Here is a 13,411-nt window from a genome sequence, read left to right as displayed (position 1 = left end):
GCAGAGGAGGTTTACCAGGATGTTGCCTGGAATGGTAGGAAGATCATATGAGGAAAGGCTGAGGCACTTGGGGCTGTTCTCATTGGAGAAAAGAAGGTTTAGGGGAGATTTGATAGAGGTGTATAAGATGATTAGGGGTTTAGATAGGGTAGACACTGAGAACCTTTTACTGCTATTGGAGTCAGCTGTTACTAGGTGACACCGCTTTAAATTAAGGGGTGGTAGGTATAGGACAGATGTTAGGGGTAGATTCTTTACGCAGCGGGTTGTGAGTTCATGGAATGCCCTGCCAGTAGCTGTGGTGAACTCTCCCTCTTTATGGTCATTTAAGCAGGCATTGGATAGGCATATGGAAGTTATTGGGCTAGTGTAGGTTAGGTAGGATTCGGTCGGTGCAACATCGAGGGCCGAAGGGCCTGTACTGCGCTGTATTTTTCTATGTTCTATGTTCTATAAATCTTTTCCCTCTCACCCTAAACCTATGCCCTCTAATCTTGGATTTCAATATTTTGGAGGAAAGCACCTTGCCTATTCATCCTATCCATGTCCCGAATGATTTTATAAACCTCTGTAAGTTCACCCCTCAGCCCTCGACGTTCCAGGGAAAACAGCCCCAGCCTATTCAGCCCTTTCCCTATAGCTCAATGCTGGCAAAACTTTTCTGAATTCTTACAAGTTTAACAACATCTTTCCTATGGCAGATTCTTGTGAATGAACTCAATACTGAGAGAGTATTAGATCACCTACAGTATGGAAACAGGCCTTTCTGTCCATTAAGTCCACCCTGACCCATTTCCCTCTGACTAATGCACCTAACACAATGGGCAATTTAGCTGACCTGCACATCTTTAGACTGTGGGAGGAAACCCACGCAGACAATGTGTAAACTCCACACAGACAGTTGCCCGAGGCTGGAATCGAACCCAGGTCCCTGGCACTATGAGGTAGCAGTGCTAACCACTGAGTCACCTGTATTCAGGGATGTGGTTTAAAAGAAAACTAAGTCAGTGTTGATCAAGGCAGATTTCAATCTGGAGTCCCTTGTAACAACTGGGATTCTTCTAACAGGCAGGAGACCAGGAAAAGTTCCCTAATTGTCTTTGAACTGTGCCTTGCGTTCTTTTATACTCATTGGGGATGAGAGGAAGCATTGATTTAACATCTCACCTGGCAGATGGCATCTCTGACAGAACGGCATTTCCTCAGTATGACTCTGGGAGTGTCAACATGGATTGAAATAAACTCTTGACACCTTGACCTTCCAATTCAGAGGTGAGAGGACAACCTTCCCTCAAAACATTTCTAATTTACTGCAAACGAGTACTATAGTAAATAAAGGATTTCTATTACTGTCAGCTCTCTAGTAAGAAGTTCATACCTAAATTATTAATTCACATGTTATTAGCTCCAGTCAATTATTAAATAAATCCCATTCACACTTTGTCACTAAGCTTATACGTTATCAATGAGAATTCCAAAGGAATTAATTATTAACTCACCTGACAACTTTATCAAGAAATAACTCATCATATTACAGATTAAGTTCATGAATAGAGGGGGAGCTAATCGTAATGGACCATATAGAAAGACAAGGGCAACAGATAGAATTTAGAACAGCCTTTAATGTCACATGCACAGGAATGAGTGCCTCTCAGCACCATCTTAGGTACAGGGTACCTAGGTACAGAGTACCTTAAGTAGTGTTACAGAATTGAAGTAGTAAAAGAAAACAGGCTAGCATGGGAATACAGAGCTTAATAAGTCCAGAATGGGAATTGAAAAGTATCTTTAAAGTCCTCAAGTGATAGTCCTTTTACAAAGAGTCCGTGCCCATTGGGTGTCAGATCATGAGCCTGTGCTCCCTTCCCACGCTGTCCTCTGTCCCCAGCCAGGCCAGGCCTCACTCTGCTCCCTGCCCCACGCCGGGCTGGTCTCAGACTACATTCTCCATTCCCACCAGGTAGAGCACTTTAAGAGGTTATGGTGGGGGACAAAAAAATGAAGCAAGAGGAATGAAAAAAACGAGAAAGGTAAAGGAGCAAGTGAGCAGAGGATGATTTACGTAATTAAGACCCCTTTCCCAGGGAATATCATTGGATTAGCCTGCTGTCAATCATGTCACCTTATTATATGTGATTGGTCTTTTCCTGTAATTAAGGCTGTACTGTCTCTTAACAAACATATAAATAATGTGTAATTTTCGATGTAATTGCATAACTTCACCACAGAATACAGACGCTTTAGCCTCTGTGCTGCTGGACAGAATTACGTCAAGGTGCCTTACTTTAATAAACTAATGATGTTGCTTTGTATAGACCGCATTCCGTTGATTCTTTTATCTACTGTCATCTTAACTGGAAATACACCACAATCCTGTAAGTTCCCCTCCAAGCCAATCACTATCCTGACTTGGAAATATGTTACCATTCCTTCTCTGTTGCTGGGTGAAAATCCTGCAATTCCCTCCCTAACTTTACCTCGGCAGCTTGCCATCGTGCACCTAGGGAAGGGCAGTAAACCTGGCTGACCCATCGACGCCCACATCCCATGAGTGAATCAAAAACAGACCTGTCAAACTGATTAAGATGGTGACTTTTCAGGGAGTTCCCAACAAGGTTAACAAAAAGGGAAGAGGCAATTGAGAACAATCTGGGAAAAGGCCACTTTTGAATTTCTGAGACATCTGACTCTTCGATAAAAATCCTAAATGAAAGTTTGAACATAGCGGGAAACTGCCCCTGTGGGTCAGGCAGCACCTGTGGATTGAGAAGCAGAGTTAGTGTTTTCTGGTCTGTGACACAATCATGAGGATGGTTAAAATGATGACTCCTGGATCTCGACAGATACCCTGTAACTCCATGGCTTTATATCTATGCAGCTCTACCCTATTACTCTCCAGTTCAGAAGTTCTGAAGTCACATTAACTCTGTTACGTTCTCCACAGGAGCTGCCGGACCTGCTGAGTTTTCCAGCAATTTCTGTTTTTATTTCGGCTTTCCAGCATCCACAATATTTCGCTTTTATTCTATACTTTGAGGCTTCGTTCCCTTTGAAATAAAGGCCCATATTCCATTTGTGTTCCCTATTACCTGCTGAACGTGGATGTGAGATATTTGTGACTAGTACAGGACGACAATCAAATCCCTCTGTTCCATAGCTTTCTGCAGTCTTTCTCCATTTAAGTAATATTCAGCTCCTGTATTCTTTTGCTAAAGTGCTCACCTGTTCCTGCATTATGGTCCATCTGTTTAGCTTGTGCTTGCTTGTGTAACCTGTCTATGTCCCAGTGTAGACTATGAGACCATAAGAAATAGGAGTAGCACTAGGCCGTTCAGCCTTCCAGTCTGTTCCTTCATTCATCATGGCTGACTCAAATTCCTTACATCCACTTTCTTGCCTTTTCCCCTTAACCCTCGAAATCCTCCAATGAAATAATATCTTAAGGAAGAGGACCAAAACTGCTCACAGTGCTCCAGATGTGGTCTCCACTGCACCTTGTATATAAGACTTCCCTGGTGTTATACTCCAAATCCCCCTCAAATAAGGACCAACGTTCCATTAGCCTTCCTGATTACCTGCTGCACCTATATACTAACTTGCTATCTTTCATGCACAAGCCATCTCAAATCCCTTTGTGTCACAGCTATCTGCAATTTTTCTCCATATAAATAATATTCTAATGTTGCCTTTCTGAAATGAACAACTTTGCATTTTCCCACACTATTCTCCACTTGCCAACTTTTCGCCCACTTACTTAACACATCTTACTTGAGTAAGCTAAGGGCCCATGGTGTTAGAGGCAAGGTGCCAGCATGGATAGAAGCTTGTCTGTCTGGTAGGAAGTAGAGAGTGGGGATAAAAGGGTCTTCCTCAGGATGGCAGCCGGTAACTAATGGTGTTCCACAAGGGTTGGAGTTGGAGCCACAACCTTTCATTTTATACATTAATGATCTGGATGATGGAACTGGGGGTGTTTTGTCTTAGTTTGTAGATGATACAAAGATAGGTGGAGGGATAGATAGTATTGAGGAGGCAGGGAGGCTGCAGTAAAATTTAATGGGCAAAGAAGTGGCAAATGGAGTACAAGGTGGGAAAGTGTGAGGTCATACACTTTGATGGGAAGAATAGAGGCATGGGCTATTTTCTAAACAGGGAGAACATTCAGAAATCTCATGTGAAAAGGGACTTGGGAGTCCTAGTCCAGGGGTCTCTTGCAGGTTGAGTCAGTAGTTAGGAAGACAAATACAATGTTGTCATTCATCTCGAGAGGACTAGAATATGAAAGCAGGGATGTACTGCTGAGGCTTTACAAGGCTCTGGTCAGACCACATTTGGAATATTGTGAGCAATTCTATGCCACATACCTCAGGAAAGATGTACTGGCCCTGGAACGGTCCAGAGGAGGTTCATGAGAATAATCCCAGGAATGAAAGGCTTAGCATGTGCGGAATGTCTGAGGACTAAGGGACTACAGGCGGTTAGCAGGATGAGGGGGTTTCTGATTGAAACTTGCGTCGGAGGCTGAGGTGTGACCTTATAGAGGTTTACAAAATCATGAGGTGCATGGATAGGATAAATTGACAAAGTCTTTTCTCTGGGGTGGGGGAGTCCAGAACTAGAGGGCATAGGTTTAGGGTGAGAGGGGAAAGATATAAAAAGACCTAAAAAGGGGCAACTTTTTCACGCAGAGGGTGGTACGTGTATGGAATGAGCTGCCAGAGGAAAAGGTGGAGGCTGGTACAATTGCAACATTTGAGAGGCATTTGGATGGGTATATGAATAGGAAGGGTTTGGAGGGATATGGGCCGGGTGCTGGCAGGTGGGACTAGATTGGATTGGGATATCTGGTCGGCATGGACGGGTTGGACCGAAGGGTCTGTTTCCGTGCTGTACATCTCTATGAATCTTTGACTCTATAGTACTGAGCTGTCCTGGACACAGTGGATGTTGGAAAGATGTTTCCATTGGTGGGAGAGACGAGGGCCCGAGGGCACATCCTTTGAGTGAAGGGAAGGCCTTTTAGAACGGAGATAAGGGGAAACGTCTTCAGCCAGAGAGTGGGGAACCTATGAAGGCTGTGGGGACCAGGTCAATGAGTACATTTAAAACATACATTAATACATTCTTGATTGCCAAGGGTATCAAAGGTTATGAGGAGAAAGCGAGAGAATAGGGTTGAGAAACCTATCAGCCATGATTGAATGGTGGAGCAGATCTGATGGGCAGAGTGGCCTAATTTCAGCTCCTGTGTCTTACGGTCTTAGTCTGCTATAGTCTTATATCAATATCTCTGTATTAACTGTTGTTATCCCTCTTGCATCCTGCCTTGTCACTATTTGTATGTCGGTCCAATTGTTTCCTTCCTCCAAGTCATTAGTGTTTATTGTGAACAGTTGCAGTCGCAGCACAGATCCCTGTGGAACCCCACTAGTCATGGGCATCCAACCTGAAAAAGAACCCTTTATCGGCACTCACTGTCTCCTGCCCATGAGCCAATTCTCTATCCGTGCCATCCTGCGGTGTCCAACACCATGGGCTCTTATCTTATGATTTAACCTTTTGTAAGGTACCTTGTGGAATGCTTTCCGAAATTCCAAATACAACACGTCCACTGGCTCCCCTCTATCCACTCTGGTTGAGACTTCCTCGAGGAACCCTAATAAATCAGTCAGATATGCTGACTGTTACGTGCTGGAGCTGAAAATGTGTGGCTGGAAAAGCGCAGCAGGTCAGGCAGCATCCAAGGAGCAGGAGAATTGACGTTTCGGACATGAGCCCTTCTTCAGGAATGCCCGAAACGTCAATTCTCCTGTTCCTTGGATGCTGCCTGACCTGCTGCGCTTTTCCAGCAACACATTTTAAGCTCTGATCTCCAGCATCTGCAGTCCTCACTTTCTCCTGTTACGTGCTGGATCAAATTATGATTTTCCAAATGTGCTGCTATTACTTCCTTTGTAATTGCTTCCAACATTTTGCCAACCATCGACTAATCAGTTGATAGTTACCTGCTTTCTGCCTGCTTCCCTCCCTTTTGGAATAAGGGTGTCACTTTGGCAGTTTTCCAATTCTCCCATAATTCTTCAGCATCCAAGGAGCTTTGAGAAATTACAACCAACGCACACACTCTGGGCCGTTCCTGTCTGTTTGTGCCATCCACAAACCTGGTTATAGTACATTCACTTATCTCATCCAAGTCAATAATATATATTGTGAATAATTGTGTCCCCAGCACTGATCCCTCTGGTACTCTACTAGTTATAGTTGCTGTTCTGAAAATGCTCTCCTTATCTCAACTTCCTCTGTTCTATGAGTTAGACAAACTTATATCCATGTCAAAAAACCAGCCCAACATCATACCCTTTTATCCTATTAAATTCCATCTTAAATTTGTGGCAAAAATCAACTTCAAACCCAGGTATAGTCTTCAGATGTTGGACTTTCTCTGTAGGTTTCTCTTAGGTCAACTTTGGTGTTCTACTGCACAAATGTCTTATAGACAGGGGCCTTTCAGAGAGCTGTCCTGCGAGCAGTTTGGTTGTTGGTAGCCTGGCAGTTCTCCTCCTAACTGATCCCAAAATATCAGATCATTTCATTGGTTTGATATAATCAAAACACTCAATTCAAATGCAATTGGGGGATTTTGGTATTTTGAGCATAATTTAAACTGATTGGCCAAATCTGAATTTGTTGTGTGCCATGGCAACTCAGCTGCACCATTGGTTTCACAGTCATATGTTACACTTAAAATTCTTTCAGCACACTCTGTGCCTCTCTCAGTCTGTGTCAGCTTCCGGTCTCTCTCAAAAGCAAAGTACACACCTCTACCTTCATAACACCTTTCCCTTTCAGAAAGAGTGAACCATCATAATGAAAAGATGGCTTCTTTTTTTCTATTCTTTAACCACATTATTATGACATACATTAGACTTTAATCTAAGTTCATGTTAATTTTTTCCCACATATAGATATAATATTGAATAGATACCAATCTCATCAATACTTTATCAGTTAAGTCCTCGATAATGCATCTGCGATTGCTTTCTTATGACCCACAACATGTACAAGTTTGTAAATTGTCTGTTACTTAAGACTCCAATGGAATAGTTTTGTATTCTTGTCTTTAATGCATTCCAAGAATGTAAGAGGTTTGTGATCCTTGTACGCAACTATCTCCGACACACTGTTTGTGACATACACGTTAAAATGCTGTGAAGCCAGGACCAAACTCAATAGTTCTTTTTTTGATTTTGGTGTGTGTCATCTCGTGGATGTTGAGTTTCTTTGAAAAGTAGCCAACTGGCAGTTCAATCCCATCATCATCTTCCTGTAGCAGTACAGCTCCAACTCCTATGTGACTAGAATTGATGCCAACTTTGAAAGGTTTTGAAAAGTTTGGTGGTTAATATTGCGTTCAAATGGTGGAGTGCCTCCTGACAATGTTCTGTCCACCGAAACTTTGCGTTCTGCTTCAGCAAATCGGTTAATGGTGCCACTACACTGCTGAAATTTGGAACAAACTTCCGATAGAATCTGCTTAATCCCAAAACTCAAAGTATCTCTTTCTTCGAGGATGGACATGGAAATTCCTCGATGGCCTTTGTCTTTGCATTCCATGGGGTCAACCTTCCATGACCCATGTTATGTCCCAAGAACGACACCTCTGCTATCGCGAATTCCGTTTTGTTTAAGTTTTTCACCAGTTTTGCTTCTCATCATTGTTGAAAGAGCTCTGCCAACTGTACCATGTGATCTTTCCAGGACTTACTAAATATCACTACATTGTCCAAATAGACTGCACAGTTTGTTAACCCAGCCACAACTCTGTTCATGAGTCTTTGGAATGTGACGGGTGTGTTCTTCATTCCAAACGGCATCACTTTAAACTGATATAGCCCGTTTGGGGTTACAAATGCAGAAATTTCTTTCGCCATCTCTGATAAATGTATCTGCCAGTAACCACACAGTAAGACCAAGTTAATAGTGTAACTGGCTTCTCCGACTTTCCCAGCGCAGTCCTCCAATCTCGGAATTGGATATGAGTCCAATTTTGTAACAGTGTTGACCTTCTGATAATCCACGCAAAATCGCTGAGTCCCATCCGGTTTGGGAACTAAGACAATCGGCGAACTCCACTCGCTCTGGCTTGGTTAGATGATGTCCTTCTGGAGCTGTCCGGCTTTGAAAGGATTAAGCCGATAGGGGTGTTGTTATATCGGAGCAGTATGCCCTACATCTACCTCGTGCACAATAATATTGGTCCTCCCCATCTGATTCTTACATGTGTCCTTACACTGCAGGAACAAACCTTTCAACTGTGTTCCATGCTCCTGAGACAGATTGCTTACTGACTTATCCCATTCCTCAAGGAGTTCTTCATTTTGAAACATATTATACGGCACATCCACAACATCTGGATTTGATTCCTCACTCTGCGGGGCAGTAACTAACACCTATTTCTCCAGTTCCTTCTTCCTATTTATAATAAGGTTTTAATATGTTCACACGACATACCCAATACAGTTTTGTTTTCTATCTGCCATCTTTACCAGATAGCTTACCTGACTCAATTTTTTTCTCAGTTTGATAGGGGCCATTAAACCTGACTTTGAAGGGATCTCCTATCACTGGTAACAATACTAATACATCAACTCCATGGGAAAGTGTCCAAGTCTCAGAGTTTTTATCTGCCACCAGCTTCATTCTACACTGTGCCCCCTTTAGGTGCTGTTTAGAACATAGAACATAGAACAATACAGCACAGAACAGGCCCTTCAGCCCATGGTGTTGTGCCAAACATTTGTCCTAGCTTAAGCACCTATCCATGTACCTATCCAATTGCCGCTTAAAGGTCACCAATGATTCTGACTCTGCCTCTCCCACAGGCAGCGCATTCCATGCCCCCACCACTCTCTGCGTAAAGAACCTACCCCTGACATCCCCCCTATACCTTCCACCCTTCACCTTAAATTTATGTCCCCTTGTAACACTCTGTTATACCCAGGGTAAAAGTCTCTGACTGTCTACTCTATCTATTCCCCTGACCATCTTATAAACCTCTATCAAGTCACCCCTCATCCTTCGCCGTTCCAATGAGAAAAGGCCGAGCACTCTCAACCTTTCCTTGTACGACCTATTCTCCATTCCAGGCAACATCCTGGTAAATCTCCTCTGCACCCTCTCCAAAGCTTCCACATCTTTCCTAAAGTGAGGCGACCAGAACTGCACACAGTACTCCCAATGTGGCCTTACCTTGCGCTGCAACATCACCTCATGACTCTTGAATTCAGTCCCTCTGCCAATGAACGCTAATACACCATAAGCCTTCTTACAAGGTCTATCCACCTGAATGGCAACTTTCAAAGAGCTATGAACACAGACCTCAAGATCCCTCTGCTCCTCCACCTTACTAACTCATTTACCCAATTTAATTTCTCTCTCACCTCCAAAATATAATCCAAGTGTGAGATCTCAGACTTTGGCCCTGTCAATTTCTCTTTAATTAATTTCAAAGGGACTCTCACTTCACATCCAAATATTAACTCAAAGGGAGTAAACTGAGTAGATTCTTTTGAGGCATCTCTAATGGTGAACAATACGAATGGGCTACCTTTGTCCCAATCATTCAAGTAATCCTGATAGTATGCTCTCGACGTGGTCTAAAGGGTCTGATGCCACCTTTCTAAAGCTCCCTGAGGTTCAGCACTTGGTTTAAAATGCATATACCTAAGCATGACCTCCTCAAACAGCCTTGCAGGAAAATTAGACCCTTAGTCTGACTGAATCTCTCTGGGTAGCCCTTACTGCGTGAAGAAAGCTACTAATTCCTCTACCACCCTTTGTGTCTTGATACACCGTCATGGAATTGCCTCCGGAAATCCGGTAAACATATCCATTATGGTTAACAAGTACTGATTCCCATTTTTAATTCTCAGGAAAGGACCTACACAATCAATTATAACCCGAATGAAAGGTTCTTCAAATGTGGGAGTGGCAACAAAGATGCTGGTTTTATTACTGCCTGTGGTTTACCTACCATTTGGCAAGCATGACATGAACGGCAAAAGTTAACCAAATCCTTGTGCATTCCAGGCCCATAAAAATACTTTTGTACCTTAACCTGAGTCTTTCATACCCCTAGGTGACCTCCTACAGGTAGTTCATGTGCTACCAGTAACACTTCCTGACTGTAGGCTACCAGCAACACAATCTGGTGCATTTCGGTCCATTTCTCCTCTGGGCTGACCTGCCGTAGTTTCCATTTCTATCTTAGAACTCTATCTTTCAGACAATAACCTTCAGGAACATCATCTGCCTCCTTTTCAGAGTACGCAACCACATATATATCTTTTATCATCTTGTCTTGCTGTTGCAAGTCTCTTAGCCTTTCAGGGGTAAACACTTCTGTCTGACCCTCTGCCTGTTCAGGTTTTTTCTGTACCATTACATCAAACAGGGTGTCCACTAATTGAACCTCAATCCCTTTATCTTTCTCTTTAGTTTTCACTTCGTACTGTGACGTATGATAGTGGGATCTGGTTACCACACAGTCTCAGAAAATACTTTTTTAACTTCTCAGTTTCTGGGTCTTCCTTGGGCTTCTCCACAACAAGGGGGTGTCACTCCCACCTTGGATCCAGCCAAATCATTCCCAAGAACAAACTGGATTCCTGGAACTGACACTCTGTCAATCACTCCCACTGCTATTTCCCAGTCTTAAGTTGGCACTCCAATCTAATCTTACATCAGGGAATGCTAAATTTCTGTCCATCTAACCCACAAATTACCATGGTCTTGAGTACCATCGCTCATCTCTTACTATCAGCGATTGGTTAGACCCTGTATCTCTCAAAACTATAACTTCCTACCCTTCTCCCCCTGTTCTTTTGGAGTGAACTTTACCTGCAGAGGCGAATTCTTTAGAGAGATCAGGTCCTAACTCCAGGCCCAGCCCCTGCCCAGGCTGCGCACTCTTCCTCACCCCTTCTTGGGGTTTCCTTTACTACCTTCACTAATGCCACTGGCTTAGCCTCTTTTACCATGTCTTCTCCCACAATGCCTTTCATTAATAACCAGCGCTGTGACTTTACGTATCCCACTTTCCCACAGTGAAAACACCTGAGGCCTTTCACCTCCTTTCCACCCTCTTGGGCTTCTTTAACCTGTGGTAATATCTGACCAGTGTTCTCTACTCTTGGTTTAGTGGGATCTTCCCTCCTCCCAACTTCTATCCTTGACAGGATGAAACTTTGACTGGAAGCTTGTCTTATGCACCGACATGTACTCATCTGCTAATTCTGCTGCCCTTCTCACTTCCTGAACTTTCTGTTCCTCCTCATGAATTCTTACTATCGCTGCAAGTGAGTTTTTAAACTCCTCCAGCAGAATATTCTCTCTTAAAGCCTCACAGGTCCTATCCATCTTTAATGTATCAAAATGACAATGTTCAGTTCTTTCAAAGCCAACATAAATCTGACCTGGTTCCTTCTTTAGGTTTCTGAGCCGCTGTCTATATGTTTCTGGTACCAATTCAGAAGCACTTAAAATAATCTGTTTGACGTCTTCATGATCTCTTGACCTCCACTCCCCACCCCCATCTGACAGCCTGGCACTAGCTCTGCCACCAGTTTAGTCTGAACTTCCATTACCCATAGATCCTTGGACCACTCCATCTGCTTAGTCAATTTTTCAAAGACATTTTCTCATCAAAAAATGGCAGAGTTTTGACGTATTTGTGTACATCACTACCTTCTCTTTTAATCTCCAACCTGTTAACTTGACTTCGCTGACTAAGTCGCAACTTCCTCTTTTTGCTCAGCTAAGAATCTTTTCTCTCTCTTTCTTCTCTCTCTCTCTTTGCTCAGCTAAGGACCTTCTCTCTTTTTCATTTCTCTCTCTTCTCTCTCTCTCTCTTTTTCTTACTCACTCCCGTTGTTTATCTTCTAACTCCATTTTCCTCAACTATAATTTAAGTTTTTCTAACTCTACTGCATTTGTCTCACCATGAACTGATGCAGCCGGCTTTAATGGCTGGAAATGGAAGACATCAGCTAGGCAGCTTGTTCCCTGCAAACCTGCCTTCAACTGAACCAGATAAGAAAGCAAGCCAGTCACTGTTAGATCAGCCCAGCAGACTCTACCACGAACCAAACTTTTATCACAGATGTGAAATATTGGGAACCTTGTTAAAGCAAATCTCTAACAAGGCGGCACGGTGGCACAGTGGTTAGCACTGCTGCCTCACAGCGCCAGGGACCTGGGTTCAATTCCCGTCTCAGGCGACTGACTGTGTGGAGTTTGCACGTTCTCCCTGTGTCTGCGTGGGTTTCCTCCTACAGTCCAAAGATGTGCGGGTCAGGTGAATTGGCCATGCTAAATTGCCTGTAGTGTTAGGTTAGGGGTATGGGTGGGTTGCGCTTCGGTGGGTCAGTGTGGACTTGTTGGGCTGAAGGGCCTGTTTCCACACTGTAAGTAATCTAAACCACAGTGAACTTTCAATGACTTTTAAAGGGACCACTCCACTGTGAGCACAAAAACAGAAATAATTTTTTTTCCCTACAATACTTCAAAACATCAGTCTTCCAAGTATATTAAGTATAAACAATCTTTGTAAGGCAATTGTTGGAAAAACAATGACATTTTTAAATATGCTCCATTGTAAAGTGTAGTCAAAACAGAAATATGTTACAACAATTATGGCACCTTCATCCATTTGTACTTCGCATGTGACCTATCTGATTATCTCTGTTACCTTCCAAATATTTAGACAATTCAAAAAAAGATTACACTCTAAACAAAGCATCAATAATTATATTGATTTTGCCAACATTGTGAACAATCTGTAATAAAAAAAAGGTTGCAATAGCAAACTCTAATGAAATAGTCTGTCATTTTGTTTTTTTTCCATTTCTCCACAAACACAAGTTAGTTATGATCGACGTGTACCAATACTCTGCTGTCGATATGATTGACATGCACTTCAATCTCTCTCAATTTAGCTTTTTTTTGGAAAAGTAAACAGGCCCTTGTGTTGTAGGCCCCTTTCCAAACCAAATGCATCAATTGCTATCTTGAAGGACTTGGTGAAATTTGTTGCAGCCAGCACTAGCTCATTAATCATAACACTTTTCAGTTTCTCAAAAGGTGCCTGGTACCCTCCTGGCTGTAGCTTTAGTTTGGAACAAATCCATACGTGGAGCAACTGTGGTGCTACAGTTTGATACAAATTTATAATGCAACCCATACGTGGCCCAAAAACTCATTATTTCCAGTTTGGTTTTCAGACAGGGTACCCCACCAATACTTGAGAGACCTTGTTCCTGGAGAAAGTGAGGACTGCAGATGCTGGAGGTCGGAGATGAAAGTGTGTTTCTGGAAAAGACTTTCAGACCTTGTCCCTGCTCTAACAGAAACC

This window comes from Hemiscyllium ocellatum, chromosome 42, assembly GCF_020745735.1.
Source record: "Hemiscyllium ocellatum isolate sHemOce1 chromosome 42, sHemOce1.pat.X.cur, whole genome shotgun sequence".
NCBI lineage: Eukaryota > Metazoa > Chordata > Chondrichthyes > Orectolobiformes > Hemiscylliidae > Hemiscyllium > Hemiscyllium ocellatum.
This window is presented reverse-complemented; position numbering follows the sequence as displayed.